This window comes from Poecilia mexicana, unplaced genomic scaffold (genome assembly GCF_051168715.1).
Source record: "Poecilia mexicana isolate PSO_F unplaced genomic scaffold, ASM5116871v1 scaffold_14, whole genome shotgun sequence".
Lineage (NCBI taxonomy): Eukaryota > Metazoa > Chordata > Actinopteri > Cyprinodontiformes > Poeciliidae > Poecilia > Poecilia mexicana.
Genome location: NW_028263383.1, coordinates 22048016 through 22074238, shown reverse-complemented (window position 1 = coordinate 22074238; position 26223 = coordinate 22048016). Strand labels below are relative to the sequence as shown.

Here is a 26223-nt window from a genome sequence, read left to right as displayed (position 1 = left end):
AGAAAATGGGATCCAGTTCAAAGCCTGCCACTGTTTATTCCTCCAGACCCCGAGGCGATCGACTCATAAAGTCCTCCTCTGGTCCAAAGCTCACACAGAGAGTCAAAGTTATCTGACATCAAGAGTATCTCCAGACGCTCAGGAATGCAGAGCGATCTATAGCTACTGTCAGGGTGACCTTTTGACCCCCTCCAGCTGCTGGAGGAAGCCATTATCAGATGAGTCTCCTCTGGCAGGCCGACTAAAGCAGAAGAAAATGGAGCCCATCACCAGGAGTCTTGTTGTTGGTCTCTGTTTGAACCTCTGACTCCTTCACACTCAAATGTATATTTATGAGTGCCTGAGGTGACTTCCAGTCTGGATGCATGGAGAGGACTGGAGAGGAGTCTGAGGAAAGGACCTGCAGGGGAAAACAACTGTTTCACTGGAAATAGAAAGCAGAATAAGCAAGTGACAACAGGGAGGGGTCACACTGTGTGAATGTTAATGTGGGGGTGAAAATATTGTAAGCCAAACATTAAGTCAATAAATAACGAGTAGTGGTCTCTCCTGAGAGAATATTGTAACCTCATATATTCTGAAATGGTACATATAGAGAGATACAACTTAAAATATGAACTTACAGGTGACTGTATCTGGGTTTTCCTCATTTGGAAGTATCGCAAAAGAAAATGTTAATGAAAACAGCAAAATTTGAAATAATTTTCTCACTTGCGCAAAAATGTTTTTACGTTTGCAAAAAAGAGTCAATGTGCTGAAGTGGAGATGGAACTTCATCTCCACTTCAGCAGTGGAGATGAAGTTCATTTGCTTCATCTGCTGAAGAAGTTTTGACATTGCAAACATTTGCTGGTTTACTACAGCCATGCAGAGCGTCAACACCTGACATTATTGTGCTTTACACAGGCTGGTTGATTCACTCCAAATCAGTAGATGGAAATACACTTAATTTGCATTTTATTTATTTAATTTTATTTGTGAAATTTAAAAAAAAATTGCTTAAAATTTACATGACAGTTGGATGGAAATGGCTTAACACCTCAAGGTTAGACAACGAGGAAACATCTAAACAAGGAGAACAGTGCAACCTTTAAAACATAGTTGGTACAGAGCTTAACATGAAATGGTCTTTTCTGCGACACACCGAGAAATGTCTGCAGTTCATTCTGGCTGCAAAAAAGCGAGAGAGAGCAGGATTTCCAGCAGAAACAAGTCGGGTTAACGACACCATTAATTTGCTGTGTATTATTCTCTTGAGCTTTTTACCTAATGAAACATGACTTGGACTGTTGAAAGAAATTTCTGTTTTAGTAACACTAGGTAGACCAGAGCCTATGAAAGATGCTAAACCCCATAATCACTGTGTAATTACACTCATTCATTGAACACGGCAGCTTGGCGCCACTTCCTAATTTAAATAACCACCATAAATGGCAGGAGGGTTTTTACTTATTTTACTTATTATAAATTAGTAACAATTTCTCCTAGCAATGCAGCTTGTCAAGAGAAATTGGAATTGGTTAATATCTGGAAAATGACCAACTATATATAACTTTGAGATATCATGCAAAATGTCACATAACTGTTTATCAAAAAACGAATATTTGCTTTTTCTTCAATGGAAAACTTGGATTGCATTTAGTTTTTATCACAGCAACAAACAGCTGCTTAAAAATGTAATTATTCTGTGACTCACCAAATTTATCTAAGAACACTTATTTGGTAAAATTAAAAGAACATTTAATGAGTGAAGTTTTTGTGATCTGAAAATTAACAGGGGATTAAAAAAAGCTGCTCATTTCTGTTTCAAACAGTTCTTTCTCAGAAATCAAGTTTCTCAGACGAACTTGATGTCTGAACATTGTTTGACTTACTTTAAGAGTCAAAGTTGCAGAAAATCACTCCAGGTTTGACCTCCTGACCCCAGCCCGTCTCTTTCTCATCTCTCCATGTCTGCTCTGCTTTATTTTCATAACAGGCATTCTTCAGCTTGTAACGCTGCCCTTAAAACAGTTTGTAGACATAGTTTTTTTTTTTCTGCTGTATGAACTGCCGACCGCCTCTCAGATTAATATAGAACAGGGTCAGTAATACAACATGCAAAAAGCCAGGCTTCTGCTTTTATCACGCCTGCTGGAGAAAACACTGTCTGACATTTTCCATCCTCCTCCTGCTCTGAACATCTACAACCTCTCTTCTACCAGTCAGCATGATCCTGCTTTAACCACGGTTTATTTCCTGAATATACCTAGAAATGTTTCATCAGTCAATCAGGCCGTTTCTATTTTACCTGTTTTTCTTCCCTCCTTTTCCTCCTGCTGCTCACATTTCTACTTAGTTAACTATTGCTTTGAGGTGCAGGTGCTCTAGAATCGGATTAAATAAATTATCCCCTGCACCAGCAGCTCAAAGGATGCAGGAAAAATGGATGAAAAGTCAAAAATAGTAGGGAATAAAACCAACATGAACCTTTCAGTGAATAGCTGTCACATACTTCTGAGGCTGTGTGTCTCTGAATCTCCAACTGGGACCTACAGACTTTCCTAATAGCGTGACATCTGAGCATCGACTCTGGTTCAGACGAAATGATGTCTCTGTTCCCTCCACTGTCAGACCTGCCTGCAAAATGGGTGACTTCAGAAAACAGGACTTAACGTGCAGTATTTATAAAAAGGTAGCTGATACAGAGGTGAACTCGTATCTCCTCTGAGCAGCAGGATTTACTATATAGTTATAAAAAAAAATCAATTTTATTTACCTAATGTTTAAAAATTTTCATCTCTAGTTTTCAAGTATCTCTGTTTTATGCTACTTTTTGGGGAAAGTAACTAAAATATGCAAATGGTAGTATGATGCTAACAAAAGCATCTTAAAGCTAACATTAGCAAGCTAATGTTAGTTCTGTTTATTTTAGCCTGCTAAAGCTAGGGTTTGCTGTAGTATCATGCCAACCATAGACATTAATACGTAGACGCCTCATGGAGCGGGTCAGCCCGTTGCAGCGATACGTAATCGCGTCCGCCATATTGAATGTGGCATCTCTGCCAGTAAGCTAATACAAATGAATGGACCGAACTTCAGAAAATGCCATTCCACAAAGTATTTTTAGCTAATGTTCGTCATTGACCCACTCACATATAAACGTGAATATATTTCGAAATTAAACAATCACCAAAGACAACATTTATGACTTTTCATTATATTTTAATTGTACTTTCTGAATAAAGAAAATAAATGTGAACCTGTAATACAATTGATTTTGATAAATCGTTTTTATATATACAGTAATCAACATTTATGAACGTATGTACACACACAGACGTCAATATATTAAATATTAAATATATGTATATATAAAATATATATAATTTATTTATTAGTTAACAAATAAAAATATTTTATTATTCAAATAACAAATATATATATATATATATATATTAGGGCTGTTGTAAACGAATATTTTAGTAATCGAGTAATCTATCGATTATTCTTACGATTAATCGAGTAATCGGATAAAAAAAATTATAAAATGAAATATTGGTAAATCTGGCATAATACCGGTGTTACTATCAGATATCAATATCAGTCCAATTTTCCATATTTGAGCATCCCTAACAGTTGCTTTTTTGTAGTTTAGAAAACTAACCTGTAACAATAATAGCTCACTTTCTAAGTTAACCAGAAGAAAAGTTATAGAAAAATCTGAAATTATATTGAATTTAATAAAGAGGCAGGCTCACAAATATGCTTATAAAAAATGTCTACAATGCAGCTTTTAGTTTATGTATTCATCTTCAGTGAGTTTAATAGATTAATTAAACTCACCTTGCCACCTAACCTGTCACGCTTTGGGTTTGAAAATACGGGAAATGCCGCCTGGAGTGGGAGGAGAGGGCGAATGAACGAACGTAAGATGGGGTGGAGGAAATAGACCAGCGGACTGACGAACCGTTAGACCGGGGGACGAACACGGGGGGAAGCAATACGGGATATTTACGACACCTTCACTGGTCACACTCAGAAACTCATCTACCAGCCATGTACGATGCGCTCCGCCACCCGTTTCTTCAGACCGGGATATGAAATTTATTGTGCGGTTCGTCGGTAAAGCTACATTTACACGGTAAGCATCAGCTACTCAGCCGCCCGCCCTGTTCAGGCTATCCGCTCACCTCAGCGCTCTTCCCGCTGTTTGCTTTCAACCAGCAGCCCCGGAGGAGAAATGCTGCCGTACTCCAGGCATTCCCCCAGTCATTTTAAGGATGCTTATTGGTTCCCCAAAAAACGATAAAAAGTCGGGCATTATCATCAATCAATAAAATCTCCACGGGCCAATCTTGAAGATTGGACTTTATGCCGCTGAGACTTAGCTTTTGTCAACAACTCAGAGGCGGAAGTGAGAGCTCCGCGCAACGCAAATGAAGTCCCGGCCGGAACACGGTGCGCTAACTAATAAAACATAAATTAACGAAGCTTCGAGGCAGGTAAATTTTCCTCGAGGAATTTTAGTAATCGAGGTACTCGAACCATTCGAGGAATCGTTTCAGCCCTAATATATATATATAAAAAAATTCCCTTCTCACCCTCCGCGGGTGGTCTCTTTCATCCTCTGAGCTCGGGTCCTCTACCAGAGGCCTGGGAGCTTGAGGGTTCTGCGCAGTATCTTGGCTGTGCCTAGAACTGCACATTTCTGGACTGAGATGTCTGATGTTGTTCCTGGGATCTGTTTGAGCCACTGCTCCAGTTTGGGGGTGACTGCCCCGAGGGCCCCTATGACCACAGGCACCACTGTGGTCTTCACCTTCCAGGCCTTCTCCAGTTCCTCTCTGAGGCCCTGGTATTTCTCCAGTTTCTCATGCTCCTATTTCCTGATGTTGTGGTCACTTGGTATTGCTACATCCACCACAACGGCTTTCCTCTGTTCTTTATCCACCACCACAATGTCCGGTTGGTTCGCCATTACCATCTTGTCTGTTTGGATCTGGAATTCCCACAGGATCTTAGCTCGGTCATTCTCCACCACCTTTGGGGGTGTTCCCCACTTTGACCTCGGGGCTTCCAGTCCATATTCGGCACAGATGTTCCTGTACACTATGCCCGCCACTTGGTTATGTCGTTCCATGTACGCTTTCCCTGCCAGCATCTTGCACCTTGCTGTTATGTGCTGGACTGTCTCAGAGGCCTCCTTGCACAACATACACCTTGGGTCTTGTCTGGTGTGGTAGATCTGAGCCTCTATTGCTCTGGTGTTTAGTGCCTGTTCCTGGGCGGCCAGGATGAGGGCCTCTGTGCTGTCCTTGAGTCCAGCTTTCTCCAGCCATTGGTAGGATTTCCTGATATCAGCCACTTCAGTTATTTGTCGGTGATACATCCCATGTAGGGGCTTGTCTTCCCATGATGGTTCCTCCAGCACCTCGTCCTCTGTTCCCCATTGTCTGAGACATTCGCTGAGCACATCGTCCATTGAGGCTTTGTCCTTGATGTATTTATGGATCTTGGATGTTTCATCCTGGACAGTGGCTCTCACACTCACTAGTCCTCTGCCTCCTTCCTTACGGCTTGTGTATAGTCTCAGGGTGCTGGATTTAGGGTGGAACCCTCCATGCATGGTTAGTAGCTTCCAAGTCTTAACGTCCGTGGCCTTTATCTCTTCCATTGGCCAGCTAATTATTCCGGCAGGGTATCTGATTACTGGTAAGGCATAGCTGTTTATTGCACGGATCTTGTTCTTGCCATTGAGCTGGCTTCTCAGGACTTGCCTTATTCGTTGGAGGTATTTGGCTGTGGCTCCTTTCCTTGTGACCTCATCGAGGTTGCCATTTGCTTGTGGTATTCCCAGGTACTTGTAACTGTGCTCTATGTCTGCTATTGTTCCCTCTGGGAGTGAGACCCCTTCTGTGTGGACGACCTTCCCTCTCTTTGTAACCATCCGGCCACACTTCTCTAGTCCGAATGACATCCCAATGTCAGTGCTGTAGATCCTGGTGGTGTGGATCAGTGAGTCGATGTCTCGCTCGCTCTTGGCGTACAGCTTGATGTCATCCATGTAGAGGTGTAGGTGACTGATTGTGGCCCCATTCTTGAGTCGGTATCCGTAGCCAGTCTTGTTGATGATTTGGCTAAGGGGGTTCAGGCCTATGCAGAACAGCAGTGGGCACAGAGCATCTCCTTGGTATATGCCACATTTGATGGACACTTGTGCAAGTGGTTTGCAGTTGGCTTCAAGGGTGGTTTTCCACAGCCCCATCGAGTTTGCAATGAAGGCTCTTAGAGTCCTATTGATGTTGTACATCTCTAAGCATTCAATGATCCAAGTGTGTGGCATTGAGTCATAGGCTTTCTTGTAATCAATCCAAGCGGTGCACAGGTTGGTGTGTCGGGTTTGGCAGTCTCGGGCGACTGTGTGGTCTACAAGGAGTTGGTGTTTGGCTCCTCTGCTATTTATGCCGATGCCCTTCTGTGCCGTGCTCATGTATTTATCCATGTGCCCGCTTATCTTAGCTGCTATGATGCCTGACATGAGCTTCCATGTTGTAGAGAGACAGGTTATCGGCCGATAGTTGGATGGGACTGAACCCTTTGAGGGATCCTTCTGGATCAGGATTGTGCGCCCTTCAGTTAGCCATTCAGGGTGAGTCCCATTCTGTAGCAGCTGGTTCAGTTGAGCTGCCAGTCGCTCATGGAGGGCAGTGAGTTTCTTTAGCCAGTAGGCATGGATCATGTCAGGCCCTGGTGCTGTCCAGTTTTTCATACCCGAGACTCTTTCTTGGACATCTGCCACAGTGATTGTTACCGGGGCTTGTTCAGGGAGGTTGCTGTGGTCCTCTCGTAGAGAGGTTAGCCACTGTGCATTGCTGTTGTGGGACGCCTCCCTTTCCCATATGCCTTTCCAGTATTGTTCAGTCTCCAGCCTTGGTGGGTCTGCTCTGTTGTTATTACCCTGCCATTGAGAGTACACTTTAGCTGGTTGGGTGGAGAAGAGCCGGTTAATCCTCCTGGCTTCATTCTCTCTTGTGTATCTCTTTAGGCGGCTGGCCAAGGCTTGGAGCCTTTGTTTGGCAGTTTCGAGTGCTTCAGGTATGGGCATCTGGCTGTACTTCTTAGGTACTGGTCTTTTCATTGCACCTCTTTGGAGCTCTGACAGTTGGCTCACTTCCCTCCTTGTTATCTTGATCTTAGCCTCTAACCGTCTTTTCCATGATGGATATTGGGTCTCATGGTTGCTCTTATAGCCGAGCAGTTCAAGGATCACTGATGCTGAGTTGTATATCAGCTCATTGGTTTCTGTTATGGTGTTGGTAGGGATTGTTCTCAATGCTGCATTCACATCTTCAATGAGACTTTCTGATGGTACTTCACTCAGCCGTTGTAATTGGCGTCGGGGTTTCCTGGTGTTCATTCGGGCCACAATTCTTTCTCTCAGGTCAGTTGCTGTCTCGTTCAGCTTTGATAGTTCGTTCATTACTGGGGCTGCATACCCAGTCTCGGGGTGGGGAGTTGTAGTTAACTCCCCCCTGACCTTACCTCTGGGCTCCTCCCTTTTGCCGTAGCATTTGTGTTGTATCTCGTCAATCTCAAGTTGTGATAGCAGTTGCCGTTTGCGGATGTTGGAACACTGAGCTACTAGTTGTTTGGCAGTCATTGTAGACTGTGGGTGTCGAAGTAACCATTCCACCCTCAGTCTTTGCATGTAGCCCCTCTGACTAGGGTTACTTGAGTAGTAGCATTCCAACAGATCCATGTTTTCGTCTCTCGCCCATTTCCGTCTTGTTCCAGTAGCCCATTTTTCATCAAGGTGCTCTGGTTCCCCAGCACCTGACGCAGACCTTGTTTGGCCGGGCGACGTCTGAGCCGGCATGTTATGCGTATCAATGTCTCTCATGGTATGAGGTAGGCTATATAGCTCCAAGGGTCTTGCCTAGGGACCCACACTGCATAGCTCAATTGCACTGTTGTAACTTGCCCCCCAGCCTGGATTCGAACCCCGGTCTCCCGGGTGGTAGACTGACTGGTGTCTTACCCACTGAACTATATATATATATATATATATATATATATAATCTGTGTGTGCATATTTACTGAATGTGGAATATGTGCCAGTAAGGTAATACAAGTGAATGGACTGAACTTGATAAAGTGCCGTTCTACAAAGTATTTTAAATTAATACCTGTCATTGACACATTTTCTCACACACATTAATATATTTGGCAATCTAAGAAATTACTAAAGAGAGCGTTTCTAACTTTAAAGAGCACAATTAAATTAAAGAGCATAATGTTTTATTTGATAGAAACGATTCTGAAAATTTTTATAATGACATTGATGAACAGACGCACATTTACAGTGTTTTATTGAAGAATATATTTACATAATTCCATAATTTAATGTACATTTAACATTTCAAGACAAGAAACAAATAATTTTCCTGTATTTATTTTTTATATGTTATTGAGAAATTACTTTTGATTTATAAATCAGTCATTGTCAAACATTAAACTACATATTTTTCTTACTTTTTTCCAGAGAATGTACAGAGTGAAAATAATTCCAACAGAGTAAATTATTTTTTATTTCATTACATAAGCTACATTAATACACTAATACTTCAGATTGAGATATTTAAAAATACACAAAAAGTGAAAGAATAAAACATTTATTTATTATACTGGGAATACTGGTCACATGCAGGGCTTCAGTCTGCTCGTCACACTGGGAGAACTCGAATGATTTCTGAGACATCCTGGTTCACAGGCTAAAGCCAAGGATAAAAGAGAAATTATCCAAACATGTAATAGAAAATATGTTTCCTTCAGATTCAGAAAAATACATTTTCAGCATATTGGGCTCTGACTCGTACCATCTTTATAGCTAAATACCGACATGATGAAGCTGAGCTGGGAAACAGACTGAAGAACAGCAGCTCCAGCTCTGATCCTGACTGATCTTTCCTCACTAAATCCTCTGGTTTCTAATTAACTTCTCCTCTAACAGCGGTTTTTCATCAGCTCTCTCATTAGAAAACAGTATGAAAATGTTAGCTGCTACGCTAACAATCAGCCGTTATTTCGGGCCAATTTAGCAACATAGGAAATATTTTTCCTTACCTGGGGAAGGTAATGAGAATGAATCCAGATTGTTTCGTAAAACGGTTGAAACAAGTTTACACAGCATAGAACTTAAGGAGCTCCGATCGTTCTGCTGCCACATAGAAGATGGCGGACGCTGTTACGTACGACTCAGCGCACCATGAGGCGTCTACGTATTGATGTCTATGATGTACACCTACTTGGTTTTAGTGAGAACGTGATCAGCAGCATTCTGGAGCAACAGCAGTTGCTTTTTACGACAGACCAAAGCTGCAGTAATTAATGTGGCTGAAGATAAAGACATTGAGTTTTTCTAGATTTTGCTTCGTCGTTAATCTTTCAATCCTTTTAATGTTTGTTCAGGTGATAGAAAACCGACTTTGTAATTGTCTTTATAAGCCTCTGGAGGTTGCATGGATTTCTGTCCCGTCCCTCTACGATGGGCCCAGGGTGTAACCCATCTCTCATCCAGTGACCGCTCAGTGAACTTGCAAGGTTGCGTAGGAAATGAGGCTCTGCTGTAGTTGTTGGACTGAAATTTTGCACAGAACATTTGTAATTAAAGATCTTTAGATATTTACTAGCCACATAAAGACTGTACACAAACACGCTTTAGCTTTAGGCTGACTGGCGCAGTGGAGCCAACAGACCCAAGACCTTGGGGCTGAATTTGATTCAACATTGGAACTTTACCCGACAAATAAGAGCTTTCTGCAGACATGCTGAGTGTCTTTATATGAGAATGTGAGAAGGAAATATCTGTACTCGGATCAAACTTGATGTCGGTGTTGGATGGTTTCCTCTGAAGATTTATTAAACTGTTCCCTCCAGTTCTTCCTCTGCTCTCCTCCTGAACTCCAACTCCCCATCTGATAAGTTCTTGTCTTTGGTTTCTGCTGCACAAACTGCTTTATAAAACATAACATACTATCTTCAGTAGAATACTTTTTCCTTGTACAATGTTTAATTTGTTAATGATTCTGTTAATTTCTCCCTTAAATTTCTGTCTGGAGGTAGAATTATTGTATTTTTAGATAAAAGAAGCAGGAAAACCAGCAATTGAATAGAGAAAACAAACGATTGGCGTCGTCGGATTTAAAAGTGGTGCTTGAGGGCAGATTGGAGTTAATTTAAAAGAGTTTGCAGCACCTGAGTGAAGGTTGTGGGGAAATAAGAGCTCATTAAAAATATCTTCAATTAGTGATGTGAAGGCCAGTTTTCAGCACTTTGATGCTACTTAAGTTATTTGAGACTGGAAGCCTATTTCATCCTATCTTTTTCAGTAATTCACCAGAGAGCAAAGAGGTCTGAGTTTTACATTTTGCTGATGCACACTAAAGAAAAAATATTCTTAGCAAGCATTAAAAGAAGCAACATTTCATCCATAGAGTGGTTGGGCTCAGTCTAACATAAAAGGTCAGCTGTCATCAGTCAGAAGACGGACAGAAAGTGAGAGGTGTCCAGTTTTTCAGAGAAAGTATCTTTAGTTTAAACTTTAATTCAGTCTAACCACAGCCTAGCAGAAAAGTGGCTACAAGTACACATCATGGAGGCAGAAACATAAATCAATAAGAACTCAAGTCTGAAAATGGAATGAAAGAGAAACAGATGGATAGAAAATTGGATGAATGGAAGTATAAATGGAAGAGAAACTGGATGGACAGATGGATATATTGTTGGTTGGTTGGTTGGATGGATGGATGAATGCATGGATGGATGGATGGATGGATGGATGGACGGACGGACGGACAGACAGCCCGGTTGCCTTGGTGTCTCCCTCCTGTAAGTGAGCAGCTCTGAGGTGTCAGCCTGTCATCCTGCTGCTGCAGGCTCAGGGTCGGAGTTCAAGAGAAAGATGGCTCTTTGTAACCTCACAGCTTTTCAGAGGCTTTTTTGTCTGAGCCCTCTGCAGTCTTGTTGGACTTAAAAAAGAAGCGATTAAACTGACCAGAAAAGAAGCAGATAGGAAGTCCTTATTTTTAGCTCTGATTTCACACATTTCATTTGAAACACAGAGAGCTGCAGAGGTGTAATGTTGAAACCGATAGTTTATGAGACACATTATTTTGTTCTAGAGAAACATCTTAGCTCTAAGCAGATGCAGACTGTATTAAAACTACTCAAAAATATGTGAACTTGGATCATAAATGCCAAGAAAAGCTTTTGAAATAGTTTCCCAGGTTAAAGTTAACAGATTTTTCTAAATCCAGGACAAGAATCCTGAAACCTGCCTGTTAATGTGAAGTTTATGTAAGATTCACTTCCAAAACCATGTGGGTACTGTCATTTTAACATTAAGAAAGTGAGTTACTTAGTAAACAGAATATCCAATAATTCATAAGTTTCGGGGGGATTTTCAAATGAGTCTTCCTGGCTTGTTTCCAGGTTCATTAACTTTCTTTTCTTTCCAAGAGGTGTGTTTTCTGGTTGTACAGTTTCTTCTTTCATCTTGAAAGCACGACCTTTAGACTTTCATTTTAGAGCTGTTGGTGTCTCTTTTTTCTGATTTACACCAACAGGTTTTGACATCTGCCAAAGTCTGTTAGAGTCATACTCGTCATCTCAACACAGAAACCTGCTCTAGTACAGTCTAGTCTAGTACAACAGAAACAAAATGTTTTCTAGATTCTGTTTCTAGATTTTGGTTTTCACCTAAAAGAGAATAGTTAATCATTTATCTCCTTAACTCTAGGATGGATTTTTTTCATGTTGGTTTTACTGTAACCACAAACAGCCCACGTCAGGCAGCAGATCATATTTCTCAGGGGTACATTTACAAAGATATTTCAAATGCATGATGCAAAATGTCAGTCTACAGACAAAAATAGTATCACTCTTTTGACATTCTATTAATCGGACAATTTTTTTTGCCACATTAGACAGATTTTTTATTTAACCGCTTAAGTATTTTTTTCTTTTTTTTCATTACTCCTCTAGTAAATTTGAAAATAAACTATCTGGGTGCGGCTAAAACTATCCCACTTGAGGAGTTTTGGTTAAAACAGATTTACAGACAAAAGTTTTTTTTTTATTTTTTTTTTTATCTATACATACTTTACACAGTTTTGGCTTTATTAAAGATCCAAATGTTTGTTTTTTCCAGCAAATTGCCTTTTTTGAGTCTGTACTCCAGATAACGATTAATCAATTTCTAAATTTGTTGAGTATTACTTCAATAATGACTTAGTCAAGATTAATCTCAGTAATCCTTTCAGCCCCAGTATAAATTGGTTGTAAAAATACCTTCTACTGAAAGATGGTGGTACATTTGGTACAGCAGAAATAATAATAAAAAAAACTGTTCAAAATTCATCAAAGTCAGCTTTTTGAGAACATGGCAATGCTGTGATCTAGCAGGCTTACTGTCCAAGAACATCTCTGTTTGGTTATAAATCATCCAAAGTGGTCTAATAGTTAAAACTCCTTTTGTGGTTAAATGGTGCCTTCTGTCCTGCTGGCAAGCATCACCTCCATTATAATACGACATAATATACAAAAATATGGATAGGACACAGATAATGTCATGAGTGCTAGGTAGATAATGCATTAGTATATTTGTGAATAATTAGACAATGTCATCTGTTTTTTCAGATCTTTATTAACATCAGCCAGTTTTTCTGTATCTCCTGTCCTCCTCCATCATTGATTCCCAGCTCAAGTGTTATCAAGCTGTCCTAAAGTGATGATGTTTGTCTCAGGCTGCTCTGCATACAGCAAAGAGAACATCGCAGTCTCACTGTGAGGTGGAAGAAGCCTGTGATTAAAGTTGTATTTCTATTGAATTTGAAGCTCTCAACCTTTAGAGCGCTTGTGTGACAACTCGAGGCAGTCTGTGAATAAATGACTGAAAAGAGCTGGAAAAAACTGAGGCATGCCTGTGTGGGCTGTTGATCTTTTCAGGTTTTTGTTTGCCTTTTATCAATTTCTAAGTGTTTCAGCAGCAGATGGTTTTTAATTGGCTTTAATGGAATGAACTACAATAAGAAATATTTCAGTCATTTAAGTATAAAAACTAAGAAGGCTTATGAAGCAGCACCCTTTTAAAAAATTGTATTAATGTGCCTATAATGCTGCCAAAGACTCTTTACATGCTTAGAATTGCCACTCCCTAACCTTGGTGCTAGCCGACTGTTCTGTTAGAGAGACTGTAGAATTAGGGTGGAAACGATTAATCTGATGAATCGATTATTGAAATAATCACCAACTAATTTAGAAATTGATTAATATACAGACAAAAAAAAGCCATTTGCATAAAGAACAATCTACTCAGGTCAGAAATTAAACCAAAAAAGTAAAAATAATAAATACATTTTGCATTTAAGATTTAAAGGAAATCAACATTTGTCTGTAGATTTGTTCTGCCCAGAACTCCTCCAGGGCAGTTTTACAAAAGACTCCTATTAAGAACGTTTTGCTATCCAATTATTAATTGGTCAATTGCATTGATAAGTCAAGCAGAAAGGACTGAGCTTTAATTTTTTTTTTTTTGCTACAGATGATCAGGCGTTCACTGAAGGTCTGGTAGGTTATTGATGTTTAGGCAATAAAATGTTTGGAAAAGGAATTGAAAGATTTTCTGGAGTTAAAAAAATCTGATTAATGATCAGAATACTTGATTATTAAAATAATTGTTACTTGTAGCCTGAGGTTGAATCGGATAATGGTGCTGGATGTCAAACTGGTTTGTTGGAAAATCAGTTATACACTTTAAATTAAGTTGTTTGTTTGGTCACCTAAAAAAAGATGGAGCCATTCTCTGCTGTGCTTGTTGCTGGGAGACCAGAAAAGCTTTGAAGAAGTTCAGCCTCCTTAACACCAAGGAGAGGTTGCTGTATGTATGGATTTTACTCAGTTCTGAGTTACAGATTGGGTAAAAAAATTGCACATAAAGTCCAAACCAAGTGCTAATCTTAGCAGGTTGATTTTAACAATCATTTAAACTCTAAATTCCAGTTTTATATCTATATTCTGCTTGCTGCATATTTTTTTTTTTTTGCTCCAAAAATATTTTTACTATCTTTAAAAAGAGGAAATGTTGGTATTATGTTTTTCCAAGTAAATTCCATACTTTCTGAATGGCCAAACAAAGATGTATAACTCTATCTGCTGTTAACTGCTTTGAATCTTTTAGTTTGAAATATAAAACAAATTAACCCTGAAAAACCACAAGGTGAAGCTTGCTCCTGACAAGAAGATAATGCAAATGGGGAAAAAGCACATTAGTTTCAATTAGCTTGGCATTACTGTGGTTGAAGAGTGAATGCATTATTTTAGACCTGCTGATTGACACGATTATTGTTTAACAGCATGCCAGTTCATTCAGCAGTACCTGAATACATGAATAAATGTGGGAGAAATAAGAGGTAAAAACTGCTAGCAGGAGCAGCGAGCGAGGATGGGGGAAGGGAACAAAGAGATTTAGAGGGAGCAGATGAGGATTTGGGGAGGGATAGAAACTGAAACTAGTAGCTAAAGAGGTCAATAGAAGGGGGAGTAAATACTGAAGTCCTGCAGACAGGAGGGGAAAATTCCAACTTGGTGGATGTAGAAAGCAAATCATTACAAAACGACCACAATATGTTTTTCTCTCACCCATCAAAAGTCTAAGCTACAATTTTTTCTGTGCAAGTGAAAAATATTTAGGTCATCTTATAAACATGTTTCATCCTGTTTATTTTAAAATGGGATAAATAGGCAGAGGTTATGACGTTTTGAATTCACAATAGCATAAATTATATATTATAATCAGAAAGTTGTGTTAACCTAGTACCGCTAACATGCTGTATCAACATAGTATTTAGCAGAAGCTATTGCTAAAGCACTATTCCAACATAATATTTAGCATAAGCTAATGCTAAAGCACTATATTCAACCATGTTGATACACACTATATGTCAACTAGACAAATTAAATTACCTTATTTTCCGCACTATAAGGTGCACCGGATTATAAGGCGCACCTTCAATGAATGGCCCATTTTAAAACTTTTTTCATATATAAGGCGCACCGCATTATAAGGCGCATAGAATAGATGCTACAGTAGAGGCTGAAGTTACATTATGCATCCACTAGATGGAGCTGCACTAAAGCGAATATCAACAAAAAAGTCCGACTCTGGGCGGCGAGGAGAACCTTCTGCGACTGGGCCTGGGTGTGGCCGGACGATGGTTACCCTTCTTCGTTCGCGCACAGCATGTTCGTGGAGAATGTGGTGCTAAATGACCTGCAGACGACCTGATTCTAGACGGTCGGTAGGTAGATAGGTGAGTCAAACTTTATTAACAAACCAGCGTTCTGACAACTATCCCAGCATGCACCGCGCTTCTTCTTCTACGGCAAAAATGAAGTCGGCAGCTGCTTACCGTAGTTGCTAGACCTGTTGTGGCTCAATATTGGTCCATATTTAAGGCGCACCGGATTATAAGGCGCATTGTCGGCTTTTGAGGAAATTGAAGGTTTTTAGGTGCGCCTTATAGTGCGGAAAATACAGTACTAAAGAAATTTAACCGGGGCCTTCCAAAGCGTGCCCATCGGTTTGTACCCAGCATTGTGATGCTAAACCAGTAACACGTCCGTGCAAGCAAGGGCGTAGGAACAAGTTTATCATTGGTGGGGGTTGGGTGGGGGCACATATTGGAAACCTCACAGATCCATAAATAGCTTGAGCAAAAATATCAAACAATGGTGTCATTAAAGCGTTACTCTAATCTGGCCCCTTGTAACAAGTAATCTAACGCGTTACTACTTACAATCCAATAATCAGATTAAATTTGTGTATCCAAGTCACTGTGTGTTACTATATTTATATGTAATTTTTTTCAGTAAACACATATTGTTACTTTCTTCTTTTTCCTTGGGGAGTTATGTTTCATGTGTAACACCACCGACACAAACGTAAATGATGGCAGGAAAAGAGAGATACACATTTTCTAGCTAATGGATTTTTCATTGAGTAATCAAATAAATTTTTCAAAGTAACTATGCCACCCCTGGTAATAAATTAATTACACTATATATCCTTCTGCCTTTAAGCACTCTGAGCCGTTCAGAGGGGGGAGGGGCAAGGAGGGAGGAAGTGCTATGGTGCGCCTTCAAAATAAATTCACGCGAGCAGAAGATTTCGCCTTCCTCCAATATTTGGGGAGACACGTCCCCCCAGGTTCCTACACTTATGGGCGCAAGCCAGCAAGCTTGCATAGCTGGACTTACTTTGGTAAGCATCAGGACGGCTCTGTCGAGCTCAACATGATCCACCAACTGGGTGCAAAACCTGAAGCTCATGCAAGGTCCTTCTCCATAGTGCTATAGCTGATCTAGTTCCCTGTTACAATGAACCTTACCAAGCTCCGCCCAGAACCCCCCTCGAAAATCCCATGTGGCTGCATGTCTCACAAACAAAGCCTCGCGGAGCTTAGTTTCTATGTAAACATGGCATCTTTCATTTCGACTGACTCTCTGCAGAATATTTCTGAGTCGATTAGTGTAGCATTTCTGCCGAATTTTCACAAAATATCAGCCACGACAGTGGACAGGGGAACCAACAAGTTCATGTCATCTTTTTTGGATGACATCAAGGTGTTTGAGCCACGCGATGCCTCCAACATTGTGCGCGTCGCAGCTAAATGCTACCGGTCGATGAGGAAAACAGCAGATCCTCACACCCTCAGCATAAATGTCCACAGCATATAGCTGTGGACAAGATCACTGATGCCTATTGTTCTTGCAAGGTTGGGTAAGTCGGGTATTCATGGTTTTGGGGGTTACTTTTGAAATCAGTGATTTCTGTTGTTGGCAAATGTTTGAGTGTGCCTAGGCCTGATACACTGTACTTGGTGCTAGTGTGGCTAATACGATTACAGTTTAGTAAAAAGCCTTTTCAGGTAAAATAAAATCTTTAATGTATATCAGATATGGTACACATTGCATATTGATCGGTTCAGCTAACGTAAGACTGTGTAACAGACAGGCTTCAAGGCGTAGAAGTTGTATCAGTACTGCCATTATGCTGTACTTAGCTAAAAGGTTTTCATAATGGATGTGTTTATTATTGACTTTCCTTTTTTCAGACTTGGGGGTCATTGTTCACACATTATAGGCCTCCTTGAGAATCTCAAATGGATAAACAATCACTCAAAATATCCCCATTGCTATGGTAATTAACAATCGCCTGGGCTGGCTCTCTCAGAATGGTGGAGAGAGTTTCTATCTTTATGAGACCTCAGCGTTGGTCTGCAGGACCTTGACAAAAAACCATAAGCCCTAGAAAAATTTCGAAAACATTTTATGAGAGCAGACATGTGTACGTATGTCATGACCGGATTTGAGACCAATAGGGTGATTTTGTGCCCTTGAGAGCGAGTTAAAAAGAGTTTTGGAGTCATAAATCCACTGTACTGTATGTGTGTCAGAGAGAAAGATTACTGTCTCTGTGAGACACTCAGCCTCGTTTTTTTGCTCATTTTTCGCAATTTATGTCGTCATTTTAACTCAGAATCACACTAAAAGTAATAGCGTCCTTCTCGGGATCAAGCTGAACGTTCTGATAACACAGAAGGGGTGCACACAGTGGTTCGGGCCGCATTAACGGTGATGGAAGAAAAATAAATAAACTAGAAAATTCCTGAAGAAATTTAACTGGGGCCTGCCAAAGTGTGCCCATCGGTTGGAACCCAGCGTTCTGATGTTAAATATTAGCAGCGATGCTAAAGAAAGCTGCAATGTACTCTATAGCATGTGGAGAGTATCAAGCATGTTGAGTAACATGGACTTTTGCCATTCTGTACGTTCAAATTAGTGCATAAGCTAAAATTAGCCTAATGTTGCTGCCAGTAGCATGTGCAACATCACTAACATGTTGTTTTAATTTCACTTGCTCCATTCAGTATACTAAACATGTCTAATTAATAAGAAAATTAGCTAATAGCTAACTTTAGGGAAAAGGCTAATGCTAAAGTACTGCCTTGCTGTGCAAGGGTTAGGACAGTGTTTCTCAATTATTTTCTGTCTGCCCCCACTAGGGATAATCATTGTTTTCGCGCCCCCTCCCCCCCTGCTCAGTGTCCTTCCATCCCCAGAATTGAAATACTGTTGCGAAGCTGTTCATATTTAATTATTTATCTGTACAAACCGCTGGCTCCAGGATTGTATGACCTCATTATCAAAACCACTGTTTTATTGTTCTAAGCCTCAAAATAATTTCCAAAATTAGTTTATTTAGTGAATCAGTAACATTTAATCAAGATTACTCAGTTTGAAAAAGAAAAAAGTACAAATAATTCACTGGGGTGTGCATTTTTAGACTTAATACAGTAAAACCTTTTACAACTAGCATTGGTTACTTGTCAGCTTCTTCAGTTTAGTTTTTCACAAGGTATATAGTTTTTAACATTTATTGTGGAAAAATGTGCAGCATGTTGCTTATATTTCAGCTTGTCAGATGAGAAGAGATGAAAAGTGCATAACATTTTGCATTAACAATAAAAAGATAGGTTTAATCTATTTCCTGGCCTTTTTCTGAGAGCTACGGTTACTTGCTTATGATGGAGTTAAAGGGCCAGGCTCTGAGTTTTTTATTTGGGTTTTAAATATGAGTAAAGTTGGATGAGAATAAAGTTATAATTTTATAACTTTTCACCATACTGCACTAAATTGCGGAATACTGAGGGTCTTGCCCTGTCACATAATATGTGACAGTTTACCTTGTGACATAATTTCGCTCTGAAGCACCTTGACAGAAAACCGTAAGCCCTAGGGAAATTTCGAAAACATTTTACCGGAGCAGGCATGCGTATCAATGTATTGACCGACTTTCATACCAATAGAGCAATTTTTTTAGCCAGGAGAGCGATTTCAAAATTGTTTTGGGGTCAAACATCCACTCATTTTCTCACTCTAAAAAAGCGGCAGTTGGTGTCAGTTACACTCTGCATTTCGGCAGTTGGAAATTTCGCTCGTTTTTTGTTTTTTACATCACCACCGTAACTCTGATCCCCAATAAAAAATAATAGCTCCCTTCCCGGGATTGAGCTGCACGTTTTGATACCATTTTTGTCGGGTTTCTCGGGGTACGAGCTGCATTAACGGTGACGGAAGAAAAATGAATAACTATAATAATAATAAAGAGACATTGGGTGTAGAACAATAGGTGCCTTCCATGCATCACATTACTTATGTAATGCTATGGCAGGCCCCAATAAAGAGACCGCTTATTGGGTGTAGAACAATTGACCTTATTCTCGGGAGGCTTACTGGGGAAATGATTATAGGCGTTATTTCCGGCGGCTAGCGAAAGTAGCATTATTTCATTGTAATTTGTAGGGTTTTTTGCTAATCTATCTATTCTATCTATTCATGATAGAAGTTACATCTCTCTTTTCGGTTATAATACAATATCTAGTAAAACTTGTTTACTGACACACTGTCTGCTATCAGAGAGCTGCTCAGTACAGATTATCGTAATTGTGAGTGTTATTGGGAGCCCTGAACATGTCACAACATAGTGGATCACCCTGTAAAATGTGTCATTACACACCAATCTGTATGGTTGAGCTTCACAAAATAATTCTTTAGAACATTAGTTTCAGTTTTATAGTTCTTCCAAACTCTGTTGCTGATTTTGCCTGTCTGACCACAGTAGGGCTTCGGTCAGATGTCAAGCAGTAAATCAGCAGATGAGACAGATATCTAACTACTTGAAGAATTCTCTAGTCAATAACCAAAGCTTCAGCAAATTTGGTTAGATAACTGTATATCTAAACATCCAAGTAAATTAGCACTTTTGAATTTATCCAGAAAAAAATAATTTGGTAGAATCTAAGTGTGCTAAACATGTTCAAATTCAGCAAAAGAGTTAACTGAAAAACTATGCCTGCTATTAGCTGATTAGTGGATGTGTGCCAACCAATGATTATGAACTAAAAATATTTTGAAAACGCATACTGGTATTATCATTATTCTCACTTTGCAATAAATAATTAAATATTACTATATTCTAAACGGTTTCTACCTATATGTCTATGGAAAACCAGCATTTCCACTGCACTGTATAATTTGGTTACTAAGGCTTTGAAATAGACTGTAAGCCTGGCCAATATCCTGTTATCTCATTGGCCTATTTAAGAGTGTCCCCCAGACATGAACCTAAAACCCACCAAATCATCAGTCTCTGGTGAGGCAGCTGTAAATGTATGTCTGGAGGCTTTAGTAACCAAATCTACTCATATAAGCTCATAGTGAAAATCTCCCCAAACCTTTCACCCTTGGCTGTGAAAATTAAAGCGGGATTTGCTGATCTGGCTCGAGAACCGAATCCTTGTGATGTTCAGTCTGATCATACTGTGGGATGAAGGCCCTCAGATTTCTTTTCACTGGAACAAAAAAGTGTCTGGCACTCTCGCCAAAGGGCTGCAGTACAGTAGTGAGGAATGTATTGTTCATAAGTGAGAAATCTGAACGTTGTCTCTTGCAGGTTCTTGTCCACATGGAACAGTTTTGTCTTTTTAACTATGAAACAGAGGTGGCTTATTAAGTCCACTGTGATGATAATTGTGTATACAAAGAGATTGTTTTCTTCACCCAGGGATCCTAACTGTTTTGCTTTTAAAATCCTTGGTACACAGTAAAAACTGCTGGGTTAAAAATAACCCAATACGTAACCCAGCGCTGGGTCAAATATGGACCGACCCAACGCTGGGTTGTTTTAACCCAACTGGGTTGGGTTGAGGGTTTGACCCAGCACATTGGGTCATGGCAACTAACCAAACGTTGGGTTAAATTGACTTGTTTAAATTGGTTAAACTGACCCAAAATTGGGTTGAAATTCATAACCCAACACAAGGGTTATTATACCACTATAGTTGGGTTAAAAAAAATTATTTTAAATTTCACTATATAAAAACAGGATTAAAAGACATATGAATTTAAAGCTTCTTTTATTTCCACATGATACATATATAGAGCCAGCAATTTCATTTACAAAAGTTACAAAACATAAGTAGTTAAATCACTTCAATTAATTTGGCTACAACTCCAGAAGTATCTGTTACTCCATATTAGAAAACATTTAATGAAAAAAAGTCTGTTTTAAAGCAAACTACAAGTAAACCTTTCAGCCATTAAACAAGGAGCATTTTTAACGACACTTTAGCATTTTGCCTGTCTCCCTGCATGAGGACATACAGGTTGTCACATTTTGTAGATGCACCACCAGGTTTGTCCCAACCTGATGGAGAGAGAAGACAGAAAATAACAGGCCATTAGTGATGAACTTATATAAACAGCAAACAATTTGAGCATGATTCAGAGATGAATGTTGACTTACAGGCTGGATATCAATGAAACCCTCTGAACTTCCAGGTTGATGGATCTGAAACTCTTCTCCCAAATGTGTAAGTAGGGAGGAGCACTGGCAGCAGCTGCAGGGCTACATCATCTTGTCTGCATGGGAAACATAAGCTTGTGTTAAAATGTTAAATGTTAACAGTTTATAAACATCTCTTGAGCTTCAATACCTTAAGGGAGAAAATTCATGTTGTTGAGAAGACGGCCGCTCCTTTCTCTTCTTGGCCATACAAAAGATCTTCGTTGAGAACAAGAGAGAGAAGCACAAAAACAGGCCTTTAGTGAATTTAAAGGTAAAGGGCTACATTCTCAAAAACTAATTTCTGACTGATTCTAGTTTAACACAAAACCTCACTATTGAATGTGATGCACTTAAACAATCTGAGCATTATTCAGAGATGAAGGTTGACTTACAGGCTGGATATCAATGAAAACATCTGAATTTCCAGGTTGATGGATCTGAAACTTCTCCCAAATTAGTAAGGTGGAGCAGGAAGGGGTACTGGCAGCAGCTGCAGGACTACATCATCTTCTGTATCAAACATAAGTTAGTGTTAAAATGTTACAGTAACTAAAAAGCATGAAAACATTTTAGAGAACATTTCTTCTGAGCTTCAATACCTTGAGGGAGCAGACTCATGTTCTTGGTCATGCAGAAGGTCTTCGTTGAGAACGAGGAGTTTGGGTTTCGCTTAATTCTCCTGAAGATCCTGGATGTAAAATTACAAAATCTATCAGAAAAGACAAAATCACAAATCAAACTTTAATGACTGAATTAAATCTTATAGCTGTCTCCACTGCAAATAACTTGTAATTAGCCAGCAATTTCAAATGTTCAGAGTAATTTTATGTTCCTAAAAATAAATATAGCTCTTAATAAAATAAAATGACACATATAATTTAATTTAGAAGTAAAACTTAACACAAACTTAGTGCTGAATAACTTTCAGCACCAACTTTAAATAAATGTATTTGTAATTAATACCGTAGTAACAATAATAATAAAATGAGCAAACATTAACATTAGATATTGTCTTAGTTTTGCTTTTAATTCGTTGCCTAAAACCAGCGGGAGTTTGAAAGCAATGTGCCGGGAGACGGTCGTTCTCTCTCAGCTTAACGAGCCGCTCCGCCCGGTCAACTGACAGAGAGGGCGAGACGAGCCGGCGGCTGGAGGGGAGCGATAAGTGCGAACACGTCCGAGCATGTTTGTAATTAAGCTATATGTTAATAAACCGAGCGCATAATTCAGGTTTACACAACTAATTTATCGCCTAATAACTTTGCAAAAGTTATTTTATTTTCAAAAAGCATAATATACCCACATTATTAAAGCTCTGCTCGCTCTCCTCCGCCATTACTGCTGGTGTTCGAACACGTAGCCTCAGCCCGCTAAGGATGCGCGCGCATATTGCAAAAATCAGGGGACAAACCGTCAACTACCTTTCTTTTAAAACTAAATCGATTTTTAAAAATTTGACTATGTTAAGTTACGAACAAATATGATTGAGGTTATATTAAAAACTGAATTTAATTTACTTGACAAATTGTGCCCTTCCCCTTCATCTATTTTTTCCCCAACATCCGTATTGTAGCAACACCGAAGCTCTTTGTCAGAGGAACCTACCGTAATAAACATTTTAAATAACCATAAAAATAAATATCAAACATGTTTGAAATAAATTCAATTTATGTATAAAATTCTATAAACGTTGAAACTTTATCTTCTTTTTACTTACCATGTCTTATTTCAAAGTAGAGGAGAAGTCCGTTATGCAACGTTCACAGTCATGTTGAAAATGGAGGCTTGTGAAGAGGGGCGTGGCTTCTTCCAAGTTTCATCTTTAACCCAACCGTTTGGGTAAATCTACCCACCCAACTCCTGGCCCAACAGAAGTGTGCAAGATGTAGACTTCCGATAAATTTCTGACCCAACTCATGAGTTATGAATTTTGACCCAATATTTGGTCAAACTAACCCAACCTATGACCCAACAGCTTCAACCCAGAAATTGGGTTATGAAAATAACCCAGCATTTTTTACTGTGTATATGTACACATTAGTCAATACTGTGAATAAAAGAAATTACATTTACCCAATGCAAAACGTGTCTGAAAAATGCATAAAGATAAAATCTGGGAGAATCCTATTTAATGAAAAATTCAAGAAGAATTTGGTTTGTCTTTCTAGATGCAACCACATGAAATGCCAGTTTGAGCTATTTATTTAAAAACCACAAAATTTTTGTCTTTTCTAAAAAAAGAATAGTCAGGATTTTTTTTAACCATTCTTTATATATTTTCACTCATAAAACTTCAGAGGATTACCAAAAGCAAGTACATTACTTTGCCTAGTTTGGAGGTCCTCGTTGTTGCCAGATTAGGCGTGTTTCTGCCCAATTGAGCTTCTTTTGAACATGTTGGGCTGGAAAAATCAACTTTGGGTAGATTGTTAAAATAAAAGGACCAAAAATGAACATTTGAATCAAATTATCCTTGTACTCATTTTATTTGTTTATTTATTTGGATATGTCCAGAATGACATCATCAATGATTAATAGTCATTGCTTAATCAAGCGTCACTATGTAATAGTGTTGTAAAACAGAAATCTTAGTGCTACTTCATCAATTAAAAGAACATAGTGGTATAAAAACACAAGCTTGGTGTTCAAAAAGTCAAGTTCCTTAAAGTCCCAACAGGAACTAGTGAATATAACAAAGGTCAACCAAAAACGTTCTGAATTGAGGATTACAAAGTATGTCACTGGTCACATATAGATGAGGACGTTGACCTATATTCTATACCTGGCACTACTAACCCATGTTTCAATAGAGGTTTAGATTTAGGCTGTTTTTTATTTTTGTGTTTTTTGAAGTTGGGTGGATTTTATGTTGTGTTTTGGCTGGAAACTGTCAGATTTGGCAACCCCGAAGTCCACACAGAGGTTGAGTAAATCTGGAAGCTTCTTGTTCATCACGAACTCTGACATGTTAAATAAATTTTCCAAAAACAGGAAATGTGGACCATGTGCTTGAATCACCTTTAAAGTTTTTGCTTAAAGTTAATTTAGACTTCGTCACCACTGCTGTCCTGGTGGCTAAAAACTTTTTAATTAAGGCAAGAGGTGAAAATGCATTACCAAAAAGGTTAGTTTATGTAAAATTAGTTTTGCTGTGGATTAGTTTGTACAAGCATCAACAATCTTTTTTCAGTACAGTAAGGCTTTTTTGTGTTTTGCTCCTTTGAACATTTTGAACTTTTAGTTAACTAGTAAAGCATCATAAATCTCAAATCAGCTTTTTCTTTAGAAGCTGTCACAATGTTGTCCTCTAAAATGCACTCAAACACAAGCTATAATTTTGTAGCATTGCATTGTTTTGCTTTAATCTTTATTTCCCCAACTGGCCGTTACCCATAATCTTTACTAGATTATAAGTGGCCATCTCTGTTGAGGGAGCTTCCTGTTGGACTTTTGCACCACATTAAGTCTCAGACATAAAACAGTCCAGCTGTGTGTGTGTGTGCGTGTGTGTGTTGTGAGGCTTAAACTGGCCTGACCTTTAGTTCAGCGTTCTTCCAACTGCTAAGTGTGTACAGCTGAGTGACGAAGACTCTTAAATCACCTTCCTGAGGATGAGGAGGAGAAGTAGGAGCGGTCCCAGCTGTGGAGCGATCTCTGGAGGGCCAGGACCTCACCCCAACAGCCTGCAGCCGTTATTGTTTCCACATGTGTGGATGAGACAAAACTAAACACATGTGGAGGGGCAACACTGATTATCCCATAAGGATGTGAATGGAAACCAAAGATGCTGCAGCTGAATAAGCATCTTAGGTGTTTACAGTAGTGTTGAAGGAACACTTGGGTCCCAAATAGATGATGCTTGTCTAATCTGTTGGTATGTCCCCTCATTCAGTAATACTCTGCCAAAGCGATCAACCAAGTAAGGATAAAATAGTGTTTGGTAAAAAGGCTACTCAAGAACTCAAACTTCAGTTTCCAAAAGTCAACAATTCTTTTCTTTTTTCCAGAAAATTTCTAGTTTAGTTTTTTCCAGCATATTTTCATCTCTTCAAACTCAAAATGTTCCTTTGTTTTTTCTAGAAGATTTCTGATATTAATTTCATTTCTTTTCATTTCTCTAATATTCCGTCATAGACTGACATGTTTCTAGTTTAGCCTAAGCTCTCCTCTTCCTCCTGTCTGAAGTTCTCCCTTCAGTTTGCTTCCTCTTGTGTTTAGTTGGAACAGAATCCTGTCCTCACATGACCACAGCTTACTGATTCGATCTCTTTTTATCGGTGACCCTCCCGGCCTCTCACATACACGACTCGTCCAACTATTAACTAACGGTAGGATCGTTGTTCTTTCTAGAAGAGCCACGGCCTGGGCATCTAGCTGACAAAGATGTGGTAACACTTACAACCAAACTGTTGACTCTCCCAACAGTCTCCCTGAAGTAGTTTTAGTGGTAATGGCAAAGCTTCCCGCTTATCATCCTCATTCTTCTTCTTCTAACTGAGCTGTGGAATTATTTCCCTGTTATCAGCCTGCAAACATCAGGTGTGGTTTAACTGTCAGGTTTTTTCTTGTCTTGGCTGTCCTTTAAAGCAGAAACAATGACATTAAGAGATCTGAGTTGCTCCCCATTTATCTTAGTCTTTCAGCTACTTTTAAGAAGATAACATATCTCCTTTTAGACAGTTTCCATGCTATCTCTTCCACATTTATTCAGAAATAGTTCCCAGGCCAAAGCGATTAAATACAAACAAAGCAGCTTTGACACAATAAAATTCACA

The 26223-nt window shown here is 39.3% G+C and overlaps 1 protein-coding gene and 1 long non-coding RNA gene across 7 annotated transcripts in view; one reads left to right on the top strand and one right to left on the bottom strand.

The window, feature by feature from the left end:
* Positions 1–26223, top strand: part of dbn1 (drebrin 1) — a 133301-nt gene that overhangs the window by 5749 nt on the left and 101329 nt on the right. The window lies entirely within an intron of this gene.
* LOC148155538 (uncharacterized) lies at positions 21001–23431 on the bottom strand. Of its 4 annotated transcripts, none has more exons than XR_015765214.1 (6): positions 23166–23431; positions 22048–22157; positions 21841–21958; positions 21597–21664; positions 21407–21522; positions 21001–21307 (listed from the first exon to the last, which is right to left on the bottom strand). It is a non-coding gene; the product is annotated as an uncharacterized LOC148155538 (long non-coding RNA). The 4 variants fall into 4 exon arrangements; XR_015765215.1 differs by having other exon boundaries at positions 22048–22136; positions 23166–23430; XR_015765212.1 differs by lacking the exon at positions 23166–23431 and adding an exon at positions 22752–23148.